Here is a 10,069-nt window from a genome sequence, read left to right as displayed (position 1 = left end):
AAGTAAATGGGGAGGGGGGGGGGAATCACATGATCCAGACTGGATTTTTTTTTTTATTTTAATTAGGAAATGCATTCTTGCTTTTTAGAATTCAGTGAGCCAGTCCTACATGTCAATTACTGTTTTTAATAACTGTGGCAAACTTTAGATAGAGGTGCCCAACATCTTCAGGGCTTCCATTAAATCAGGAAACTGGTACTTGGAAATAAAAATTGACAATTAGTGGTGGGTTTTTTGTTGCTTTGTGGGTTTTTTTGTTTTCTGTTTTTTGTTTGTTTTTTTTTTTCCTGACTCTTAAGAATGATAACAGAGAAGGAGAAGATGTACCCACTTCCTCCACTAGATTTGCATTGAAAATTATTTTCATGTAAAATTGAATGGAGTTGTAAACACTGCAGGAACACTTGTTAGTCACAATAGTGGTGGAATTATGCTAATACGATGCTAATACTTAATACTCTTGTGGTGTAGTTGATATCATGCCTGTTAAGATGCTTGTGACTTGCATGTAACGTGAACTCAGTAAATTGATTTTTGTTTAGATCTTTTCCTGTCAGGTAATTTGATGTTACTAAAGCTCAAGGCAGAAAGATCTGGTGATGACCGCGAGTTCTAAGTGCTGGTCGAAGCAAGGAATGTTATTAAATAGGAGTACACTTAAACCCTTATTGTTATTATTTGAAAATTACGAAGTCCAAACCAGATTTTCTTGCATGTAGCTTCAGATTACAGAATTTAAACTGAGACAGTATTGTGAGTCAATTCTAAAATATTTGTTTATAGGACTAAAGCTTTCAGTGTGTGGAAACACGTGCACAATATTTTAACTACCTTAGTTTTAGGGAGTAGACCAGTATGGCTAGCATTATTTCAAAAGTTAATTGGAATGTTTTGCTACTTGTTTTCCAGACTTACCCACAGGTTGGGAGGAAGCTTATACTTTTGAAGGTGCAAGATATTATGTAAAGTAAGTTGAATGTTTATCTGTCCCAATACTGCAACTTTCCATTAGTTTGCCTAAATGTTGCTGTAATCTTGAATGTATTCCAAACTGAATTTAAATGTTATGCTATAAATCTGGAAGGAGTATTCAAGCTTGTCTTAGTGTACGTAGTCCTTTGTTTACGGAATTCTGCAGAGCTAAAACAATTTCTTGAGCTTTTGTGTTAATACTTTTAATTAAAGCTGCTTAAGGATTCAGACTCAAATGAAATTTCTGCTGTGGCTGTGACCATCTAGCAACAAATGTCCTTGCAAGGCAAGAATGCCTTGAGATGGTCTGACACTTGTGTGTATACGCTGTCATGCTTCCAGAAAGGCAAGATCTTACGTCACTGGGAGAAGAGTCTTGATTCAGCCTGATTCTCTAGTAATTGCGTTGTTTAAAGCTACTCTGAACATTTGATGTGGTGGGTTTTTTTGCAGACCTCCTGTTTCTGCTTCTAGCGTTGATATTTGTTACTTTTTTATTCAGGTTTTAGTATGTTTTGTGGAGTGTGTCCACTCTTAGTAAGTTGCTGTATTGTCTTTTTGAATGAGAGGCATGGAAATAGAGCTCCTATGTAGAAGTCCAGAGGTCATGTTGATTGGATCTGTGCAAGCTTCTTACAAAGTTTTCCTCTCCAGATAGAACATCCTTATCTGGAAAACATTAAAGTGGCGTCTGTGTATATTTGTCCAGTTAATGTGCCTCTTTTTTTGTTACTTAAAAATTTGCAGGTGTTTCTTGTTTAATTTGAGAGTTTTTACTCACTACACTGTGTTTGGTTTGCCATCTTTAAATGAATCATGTCATCCATGGAGTAACTTGTATGAGTGAAGGTTGTTAATAGTTACAGAGGTTAGAGGCTGCAGGTAGGAAACTGCTCTGTGTAAGTTGCATTGTAGACATTATGAGATGGATGTTAAGTATATGTTGCATGATTTATTTTATATAGGAACGCGTTTGATCCTAAACAAAATCTACAAAAATATGTACTGAAGGGTAATGCTCCAAATATTTGGTCAGGACTGGTGCCGGGCTCTGTAGAAAAGGCCTTCTTGATAGGCAACATGTTGGTTCCACTGCTCTATTCTGCCTTCTTGTAATTTACATTACACAAGTGTTGTATAGAAACTGACAACGGCTACATCAAGCTGAGGACAGAAATGTAGGAAGGATTTAACTTCTGGTGTTCCATTCAGATTATTAAATGAAGATGCTTGAAAATCAAAGAAAGCTGGTTTTGCGTGTGCATATAATATATTAAAATAAATTATTCTGTGCTTTCAGATGGAACTTGTTCTCGTAGAATAAATCAGTGAAGAAATTGTTAGCTATAGTAACTGGAAAATAGCAACTGGAGTTTTCTTGGAATGAGAAAAAACTGTGTGGACAGCTATTGTAGAGTGAGTGATGCGCTTAGGCACAAACATACCAAGTGGCAGGTTATTTGTGTACCCTTGTGTTACAAGATCTTGTGTTCAAGGTGTTATCACAACTGTTAGAATGTACATTAAGCTGATTGTTTTGCCGATAGCCAACACTAAATAGCTCTGTTGATACTTAAAAGTTGTGCTGTGTCTTTGAAAACATGTTGCACAAACAACACTCCTCTGTGATTTGATAGGTGTAGGAGGATAGCAGGGGTAGTGCTGTCAAGCCTGCTGAAAAGTTCACGTGGTGCAACCAGTTTGGCATCCTTAGTTAAATACGTGTTTATTGTGTAGCCTTTCAGGCTGAATTTAAAACTTCTGCCCAATGACAGCTTCTCCTTTCAAAGCTGTCTAGCATTCAGTCCTGCTGGTGCTGGAGAAGATGTGAGAGCTAGCGTAGACAGGGTGACAACATTATAATCACTATCTTGTAATCCTTGGCGGTGTAACCCCGGATGATGTGTTGATTATAATAATTCTAGTTGTCTTGAGTCTAAACTTGTGTGGTGCTCCTCCTTAAGCGTGAAACAGGGCAGGTTGCTGTGACCTTGTGCTCTACAGGCACCCCCTTGTGTGTTTTTAACTGTAACCTGCTCTTTTGAGTGTACAGGTTCACTAAATATTAATGCTTATGGTGTTCATTACAGCATAATAAGACTATGTTAAAACTAAAAATGTTGAAAACTTGGTTCATGGACAGGTCTGAAAGACGGAAGTCGTTTTATGCTCAGGTATGAGTTACAAAGTTAGAAGGGAGTTGATGTTAATGGCAGGCCATTGATGCATTCAGCCCTGTGAAACTTGGCTGTTGGGTTTCTGTAATGAGTCCAACCAGAGAGTTAGACAAGAAGGACAGTCAAGTTTCCTGATCACATAAATAATTTCACCTAACTAACTTCTAAGGCACAGCTTCAGATATGTGGGTTGAATGAAAATATTTAACAACCTTGCTTTATGGTAAGATCTTATGCTAGACTGTGTTTGAAAATAAAAAAACCTTTTGAGAATTATTCTTCTGGTTCTTTAATAATAGGTCTTGGCTGTTCCAAGTGGGCGTGTCGCTGAATCTATTACTATGCTTTTTCTGGCTTTGATGTAGTAAACACTGTATAATCAAATTGGGATAATGTCGAGGAGATAATCGTCAGCTAAATCTTAACGTTCCTTGGACTGGCATTTCAAACAAATGACTCAGGATATAGACTGCATTGAAATGTGATTATTTTTAAAGGACACTGTATTTTTCTTGGGATGTGCACATTCGTTTTCAGAATAAGTAAATACCAAATGGTGACTATTTTACATACTCTTTTTTTTTTCTTCTTTCCCCTGATGACATTGAATTTGTTCTAGCTTTAAGGAGGAAAGGTATTCTGAAACAGGGCAAGGTAAGGAGTTGTTTCCATTGTGTGAAGTGGTTTTAGTTTTGTGTAAGGTTGTATTAGTAAGTTGGTGCTAGCTAGGACTTTGCCTTTTTTTGTGGTTTTTTTTGGATCAGTAGAAGAATTCTGGTACTTGGTAATGACAGAATCCTTCTTCCAAATCCTCCCCATCCCTTGTAAATGCAAATGATAAAAGGTAGTGTTTGTTATTTGGAGGAAAAAAAAAAAAGGTAGTGCCATAATCTATTGTATATGCTGTCATGAAATGTTACATTGTTAGTGTTTTGTCTCTTTGGGAGTGAAAAAGTCTGGTTTTGTTTACTTAATGTTGGAAATATGCACAGTAGCCCTTCCTCATCGCTTGGTGGGAACTCTTATCAGTAAACATTTCTGAAATAATGCTTGGGTTTGGAGAAGTCTTTATTTATGCAATAGCTAAACTTCTACCTGGAATATAGGGTTGTATGATTGTAGAATATTATGTTAGCTACTGAATGTTCTGTGTTATGAAGTAAAACAAGATATGGGAAAGCTCCTCAGTTTGAAAATGATGGCAGAGCATGCTGAAAAAATTGAGATTTTGTTTTATTCTGCTTAGAATACTTCACTGGGCTAGTTATTTATGCTTAGTGTGTTGAGCACACTGGGAAGTTAAGGGCTTTATCCTCAAAACAGATTTAAGCTGGATAGTAGTATGGGAAGCTTAAGTTATCTACATTATTTTTTAAGTTAAGAAAATGGATCCATGTGACAATCCTAGTATGATACCTGTCAATAGGGAAGACATACTGGTCAGGGGCTTCAGAGTCTTCACTGGTTAAGATCAAGAATTCTCAACTTGATGTTTTTAGTACCTTGTGGTGACTACATAGTCATTAGGACCACGGTATTGGTTTTGAGTGCTATATGATTACGTAAATGCCTTTCTCCATGTGTGTCTGTCTATTTGTATGTGTACAGTCAAGAAACAGTTACTGCTGGTTAAAGCACCTGACCATCTAAACTCAGGCATTTGCTCCCTTTTCTTGCCTTTTTTCCATTTCGTTTCAGTAGTTCTGAGCACGTGTTAGACTTTTTGTATTGCTTGTTTTGAAAAAAAACGGGTTCATATTATTTAGATTATTAATTAACCAAATAAAGTTGTTTTAAAAATCAATCCAAGGATGATATTTGAGGAATTTTGCATCAGTCTAACAAGCTTGGCTTCTACAGAAGTATTCTAAGATAAGCTGTTTGGGTGTTAGAATTTGGTATGTCTTTTACTCTACTGTAGGACTGATGGGTTTTGGGCAGCTGAAAAAGTTCTTAAAAACTTGAATTAAGAAGGTTAAAGTTTCATTTTTAGGGTTTTGTGTTAAGTTCACTTTTTTTCCGTGTTTATCGGAACGATTTCTTACTATTGCCTTGCAGAAGGAAGGCATTGGAAACCCAGGCCAAAACCAAGGTGAACTCACTGTTGCATCAAATTGAGATTTTGTGTGCTTTTATAGAGACTTTCATCAATATAGGTTTGTTTATTGTAGGCACGTAGCTTGAAAATTGGGAAGGTAAGAAAAATTTATTAAGCGATTAAAAGGGATAAGATCTTTTTCAGCCTTGAGTTTCTGTTTACTAAAATAAACCTGAGCTCATTGAGAATTCAGCTTTTGTTTGAACCTATGTGTTTTATGTGCATTCTGAAGATCCTCTCCCATTCAGCTGAGACTCTCTCCAGAAAAATCAAAAAACAGCTAGTCGTGTTTGCAGAGGAGACCTTTCTTGAAAGGAAAAATGGAATTTGAAAAAAATAGGAACAGATCAGACTGTTTTCCTCCAACAGTAAGAATCACAGCGTTCCTCCCAGAAATTTAGCTCTATTCTTGTTACCTGTAACCTTTATTTTACTAAAATTAAGGACAGGCTAAAGTTTATTCTTAGCCTTTATTGGGTTTGTTCTTGCGTGGCAATGCCTCTAGGTCAAGTAGTGGCATATGGTGAGACGGGTGAACTGGGACACACCATTACAACAACCTGACCTGTGCCTTTTACCTTTGCAATGAGCACAACTGTTGAGAAAAGAACTCTTTAGGGGATGCCTGCAAACTTATTATCTGTTTTAACGTTTACTACTTTATTTCACTGAAATATTGCAAGAACAAAAAAATACTGCAATGCTGAAGCTGGGCGTGGAAGTGAAGGAAGAAATGGGTGTGGGTCGGAGGAGGAGAGGTGGGACTGCATCCAAAAAGCAGATTGAGGGGGGAAATGCGATGGGAAGAGGATGGGGGGGGTATTGGTACCGAAGGAGAAGGCTAAAAGGTGGGAATAATTGCAGTATGGAGAGGAGTGGAGGCTGAACCAGGCAGAAGGGAGCGGTGGCAGTAGGAAGTCAGTCAAAGGAGCCGGGATGGGAGCTGATTTCCTAGGAGCCAACTCCATGGAATTTCTCCCAGAGGGAAGGGTGGCAAAAGTTCACCCTGTGAAAACATGTTGTCTGGCTCGTGTGCAGGTCTGGCAGGACCTATTACCCCTGGCTTACGAACCTGTTTCAAAGTTAGTCTGGCAGGTAGAATATCAAATGGGAATGTCAGGAATTACTGTGCTTATGAAGTCTCTTTTTGCCTGTGACGTCTGTGGTTGATATTTTGAGCTGTCTCTTTCCTGAAGTGTGTTTCTAAATCGGGTAATACCTTGAATGCTTTACTTTTACTAAGATAGACTTGAAACCATGAGGGAACTTACTGATTTTTTTTTTTCTTTTTTTAAAGCATTACCAGGTTTTTAAACGCTCGTAAGAATTAATGGATAATTATTTAAAAATAAAAAAAAAAAAAAACCCTGTGTGTCAGTTGGTACATGAAATCCATGAAAAAGACATTGAAGGCACTCAAACTTTTTGATATTTTTTAACAAATTAGTAAGTTAACTTCCCCAGTTTTGGATCCTTGGTTTTGGAAGTGGTAATATTTCTTCCCTAACTTCAGCCTTAGCTGGTGATGGGGCAAGTAAAACTAGTATGTATTTTATGGTGGTGTTACTGGGAAGTGGATTGTTCTGTGCTCTTTCATTTCCAGTACCTACGATATGTGAAGAGTGGGGAAAAACAGAGAAATGCTGATTGATCATAACTTTTAATGTAGGTGTCTGCTGCGTTATTTTATAAATATAGGGGTGCTTTTTTTCCCCAACCCTTTTCCCTTTGGGGAAAAAAAAAAAGATAACTGAACTTATGCATACTCTAAGAATTATTTTGGGATGTGTACTAGTATTTCCTCTTCCTGTTGTGTCAGGGTGTTGCACAGGTTCTTTCTCTCTGCCCTGTCTTGGTACCCTTGTCCTGCAGTACCTGCAACTGAGGGACGCTTCCAAAATCTCCTGAACTGGCAGGGCAGGTACCTTGTGAGCATTTCAAACAGAGAAGTCTACTTGGTGTAGCCACTATTTGCTAGAACATTTACAGGTCCCAATTTTACCTGGTGCAAATTGTGTTTTGCTTTTACTTAAAGGAGTTGCACGCACTTTTTTTTTTTCCTGTGGTCTGCAAGTGTTTTGTTGTCCTGGATCAAAACTAGCGTCTGTTGTGGTGCTGCCCTAAGCCTGTTTTTCCTGCATATGTTTATGTTACGCTGGCTCTTATTATAATGAATTACACTTTCATTAAACCTGAGATACACTTTGGTTGGCAGTTCAGAGCGATCTTCAGTGCGCTTCTGTGTGCGTATGAGAGAGGCAGAAAACTCCTGCGAAGCTTGAGGCAAATGCTGGCTGGAAGCAAAGCTCTACAGCCCTGACTGCTGGGATTTCTGCCAACGTGGTGCCTGTATGTGTGTTTTATTTCTGTGTTTCAGTAAGTAAATGCCTAAATTTAAACACTTCTCCCTTGTCTCTCCTCCTTCCCTTGCCTTCTTTCTTCTGTGTGTGGAAGATTTCTCTCTGTTTAGTTCACTTGCTCTTGCAGTTGGTTGAAGGGGAGGCATTCTCTGACAGTGATGTTGGTGGGGAAGGAGTTGCATCAGTTGCCACCTTCAGAAGCAGAAGTTTGGGAATGGGAACTTGATAGCACAGGCACTCCAGTAAAACCCTTTGGGAAAGATTCCTACTTCCCAGTACTAGTAGAGAGGTTTGCTTAAATAGTTGGTTGTTAAGCTGCATCTTTCTGCTCCAGACCTATAAAATTCAAGTTGAATACTTGTTTGGAATCTGTGAAGTGAGAAAAAAAAGGCTTTTAGACAGCATTTTGAATGCCTGTGTGACCTGTGATGGTAGTAGAGCTTTATATAAACAATTAAAGAACACTTGCATATTCAGGAGGCTTCCGAAACGTAGTTCTTCATGACTTTCTTGACAATGACTTAGTAAGAACAATTATTTGTTAGGAAAGGTATAATAATGCCAAGCATCTTATCCTTTAAAATTCACTTCTTGTTTTTTCTCTTCCAGAATCTATTATAAATCATGTTTAGTAGAAACAAATACTTAAAGAACTAATTTTGTGCTTTGTTAACTGGAAACATTTCAGTGTCAGACCAGGTGAGAGGGATTCTAGTAAGCAAAGGTGTTTGAAAGGAGAATACCTGTTGAAAGATTTGATTTGAAATTCCATCTTTGCTATCTTTCTATTTCAGTATTCCGTGGAAATTTCTGTATTCTTTACTACTTGCTGTGTAAGTAGGACTACTGAAATTGTATTTTTTTTGCAGGATTTATACAGCTTTTGATGCTTTTACCTTACTACTAGCAAAATTCTGTCATTTTATGTTTTATTAATTCTCTAATTTTGTGCAAAGTTCTACAGATTAGGCAGCTACTCACCGATGTCTAACACTTATACTTTTTCAGAATATCCTTTTGGGATGTGTAAAAAATAGGTGACATACCGTCTTTACAGTTTTTCAGTGAACCTGGTTTATAAGAAGGACAAAAAGCTCACTTCAAAAGAAAAGGTTATAAGCAGCAAGAATAAACAAGTGTTGCTCCCAAATACCTATGAGGAAGAAAAAACCTTTTAATCTGAATGTTTAAAAGCATAACTTGGTTTCTTGATGGAGAGAGTAAAGCTGGCTAAGACTGTTGGGGATTTTGTTGGTTGATTTTTTTTTTACATGTTGGCCACACCATTTTGTAAGGCTACTTTTTTTGTGTTTTTCCATGTACAAAGAAACCCCACACCTTAGATAAATGTAAAATTTCTTGGTTGAAATCTTTGATAAAGTCTGATAGAAAAGATTGAAAAAGAAAATGACAAACAGAAATACATGTTTGAGCAATGTCATAACATCAGATGTTTATTGAACAATTAATTTTTATCAGAATAATGATGCAAGTTAAACCTCATTAGAAATTCATGATCTGTTCTGATCTTAAATCTCTTTTATGGTACAATCTCTATCTTCTATGCTTGATGTGGGTATCAGTTGCCTACCTGCTCTGAAACACTGAGATGTTTTCGGTTAATAAAGAATGCAAATGTTCACTAAAATTTTGTTCAATTAATGAAACTTTAGCAGAGTTTAAAGCATTTGACATTTGGTTCACAATAAATTTTTTGGTTGACTGAATTGAACACCTAAGAAGATTGAGCAGAAGGTAGGAATTAAAATTGTTTTACAATGAATTTGAAGAGTTTGGGAGCTTAAATACTTTACTCATCACGGGGAGTCTGGGGCCATCTGTGTGTAGTTGGTGGTCAGTTAAAAATACTGAGTTAGGGTTTCTTCTCTCTTTATAGAAGCATACCTAGGGACTATACCAGCCTGATGAACCTTGAGACGCTGGTGTGTTCTGATCTCTGCCATACAGTCAGTCTCCTGCTTCTGTCTCTCCTTTTGCTCAACTTCAGATCAAAATGAACTGACAATTGGCAAGGCCACTTAATAAACCTTGCCTTGAAATAGTGGGGAGATGAGACTAGAAGGAAGCAGAGTGTGAATTGTGGTAGCACTGCTGGAAAAGATGGTTTGACTTTTCTATCGTTTTGTACTGAGCCTTGTATTTCTTTTTCTGCAGCTCCTGTCTGTCTGATAATTCAGTTACTAAATGAAAGGATTTTTTTCCTGGAAATTGAATGAAAAACTTTCCCAAGTTAAAACTCTCCCTGCCAGAAATACTGTTTAAGAAAAGTTTTGTTCTTAAAAGCAGATAAACTTGACAATGAAGCCATTAAATCTCTTCAGTTTTCTAGCTGAGTGCATTGCATAGTACATAGTAAACAGCATAAAAGGTGAAGCCTTGGAATTATTTATACAAGTGTCTAATTATGGGTAAAGTGACTTCTGTTTAAATATAAATGAAGC

At 37.3% G+C, this 10,069-nt stretch overlaps 1 protein-coding gene across 3 annotated transcripts in view; it reads left to right on the top strand.

Annotated features, from left to right (window-relative positions):
• Nucleotides 1–914: 914 nt before the first annotated feature.
• Nucleotides 915–10,069, top strand: part of PLEKHA5 (pleckstrin homology domain containing A5) — a 266,473-nt gene continuing 257,318 nt past the window's right edge. For all 3 annotated transcript variants that reach the window (XM_014937387.1, XM_014937386.1, XM_014937385.1), the window contains exon 1: nucleotides 915–967. The gene's annotated coding sequence lies outside the window, so the exon portion shown is untranslated. The remainder of the gene's footprint in view (nucleotides 968–10,069) is intronic.

The sequence above is a fragment of the Calidris pugnax genome, unplaced genomic scaffold, assembly GCF_001431845.1.
Source record: "Calidris pugnax isolate Ruff unplaced genomic scaffold, ASM143184v1 scaffold1, whole genome shotgun sequence".
Classification (NCBI taxonomy): Eukaryota; Metazoa; Chordata; class Aves; order Charadriiformes; family Scolopacidae; genus Calidris; species Calidris pugnax.
Note: the sequence above shows the minus strand (reverse complement) of the source record. Positions and strands in the feature narration are given on the sequence as shown.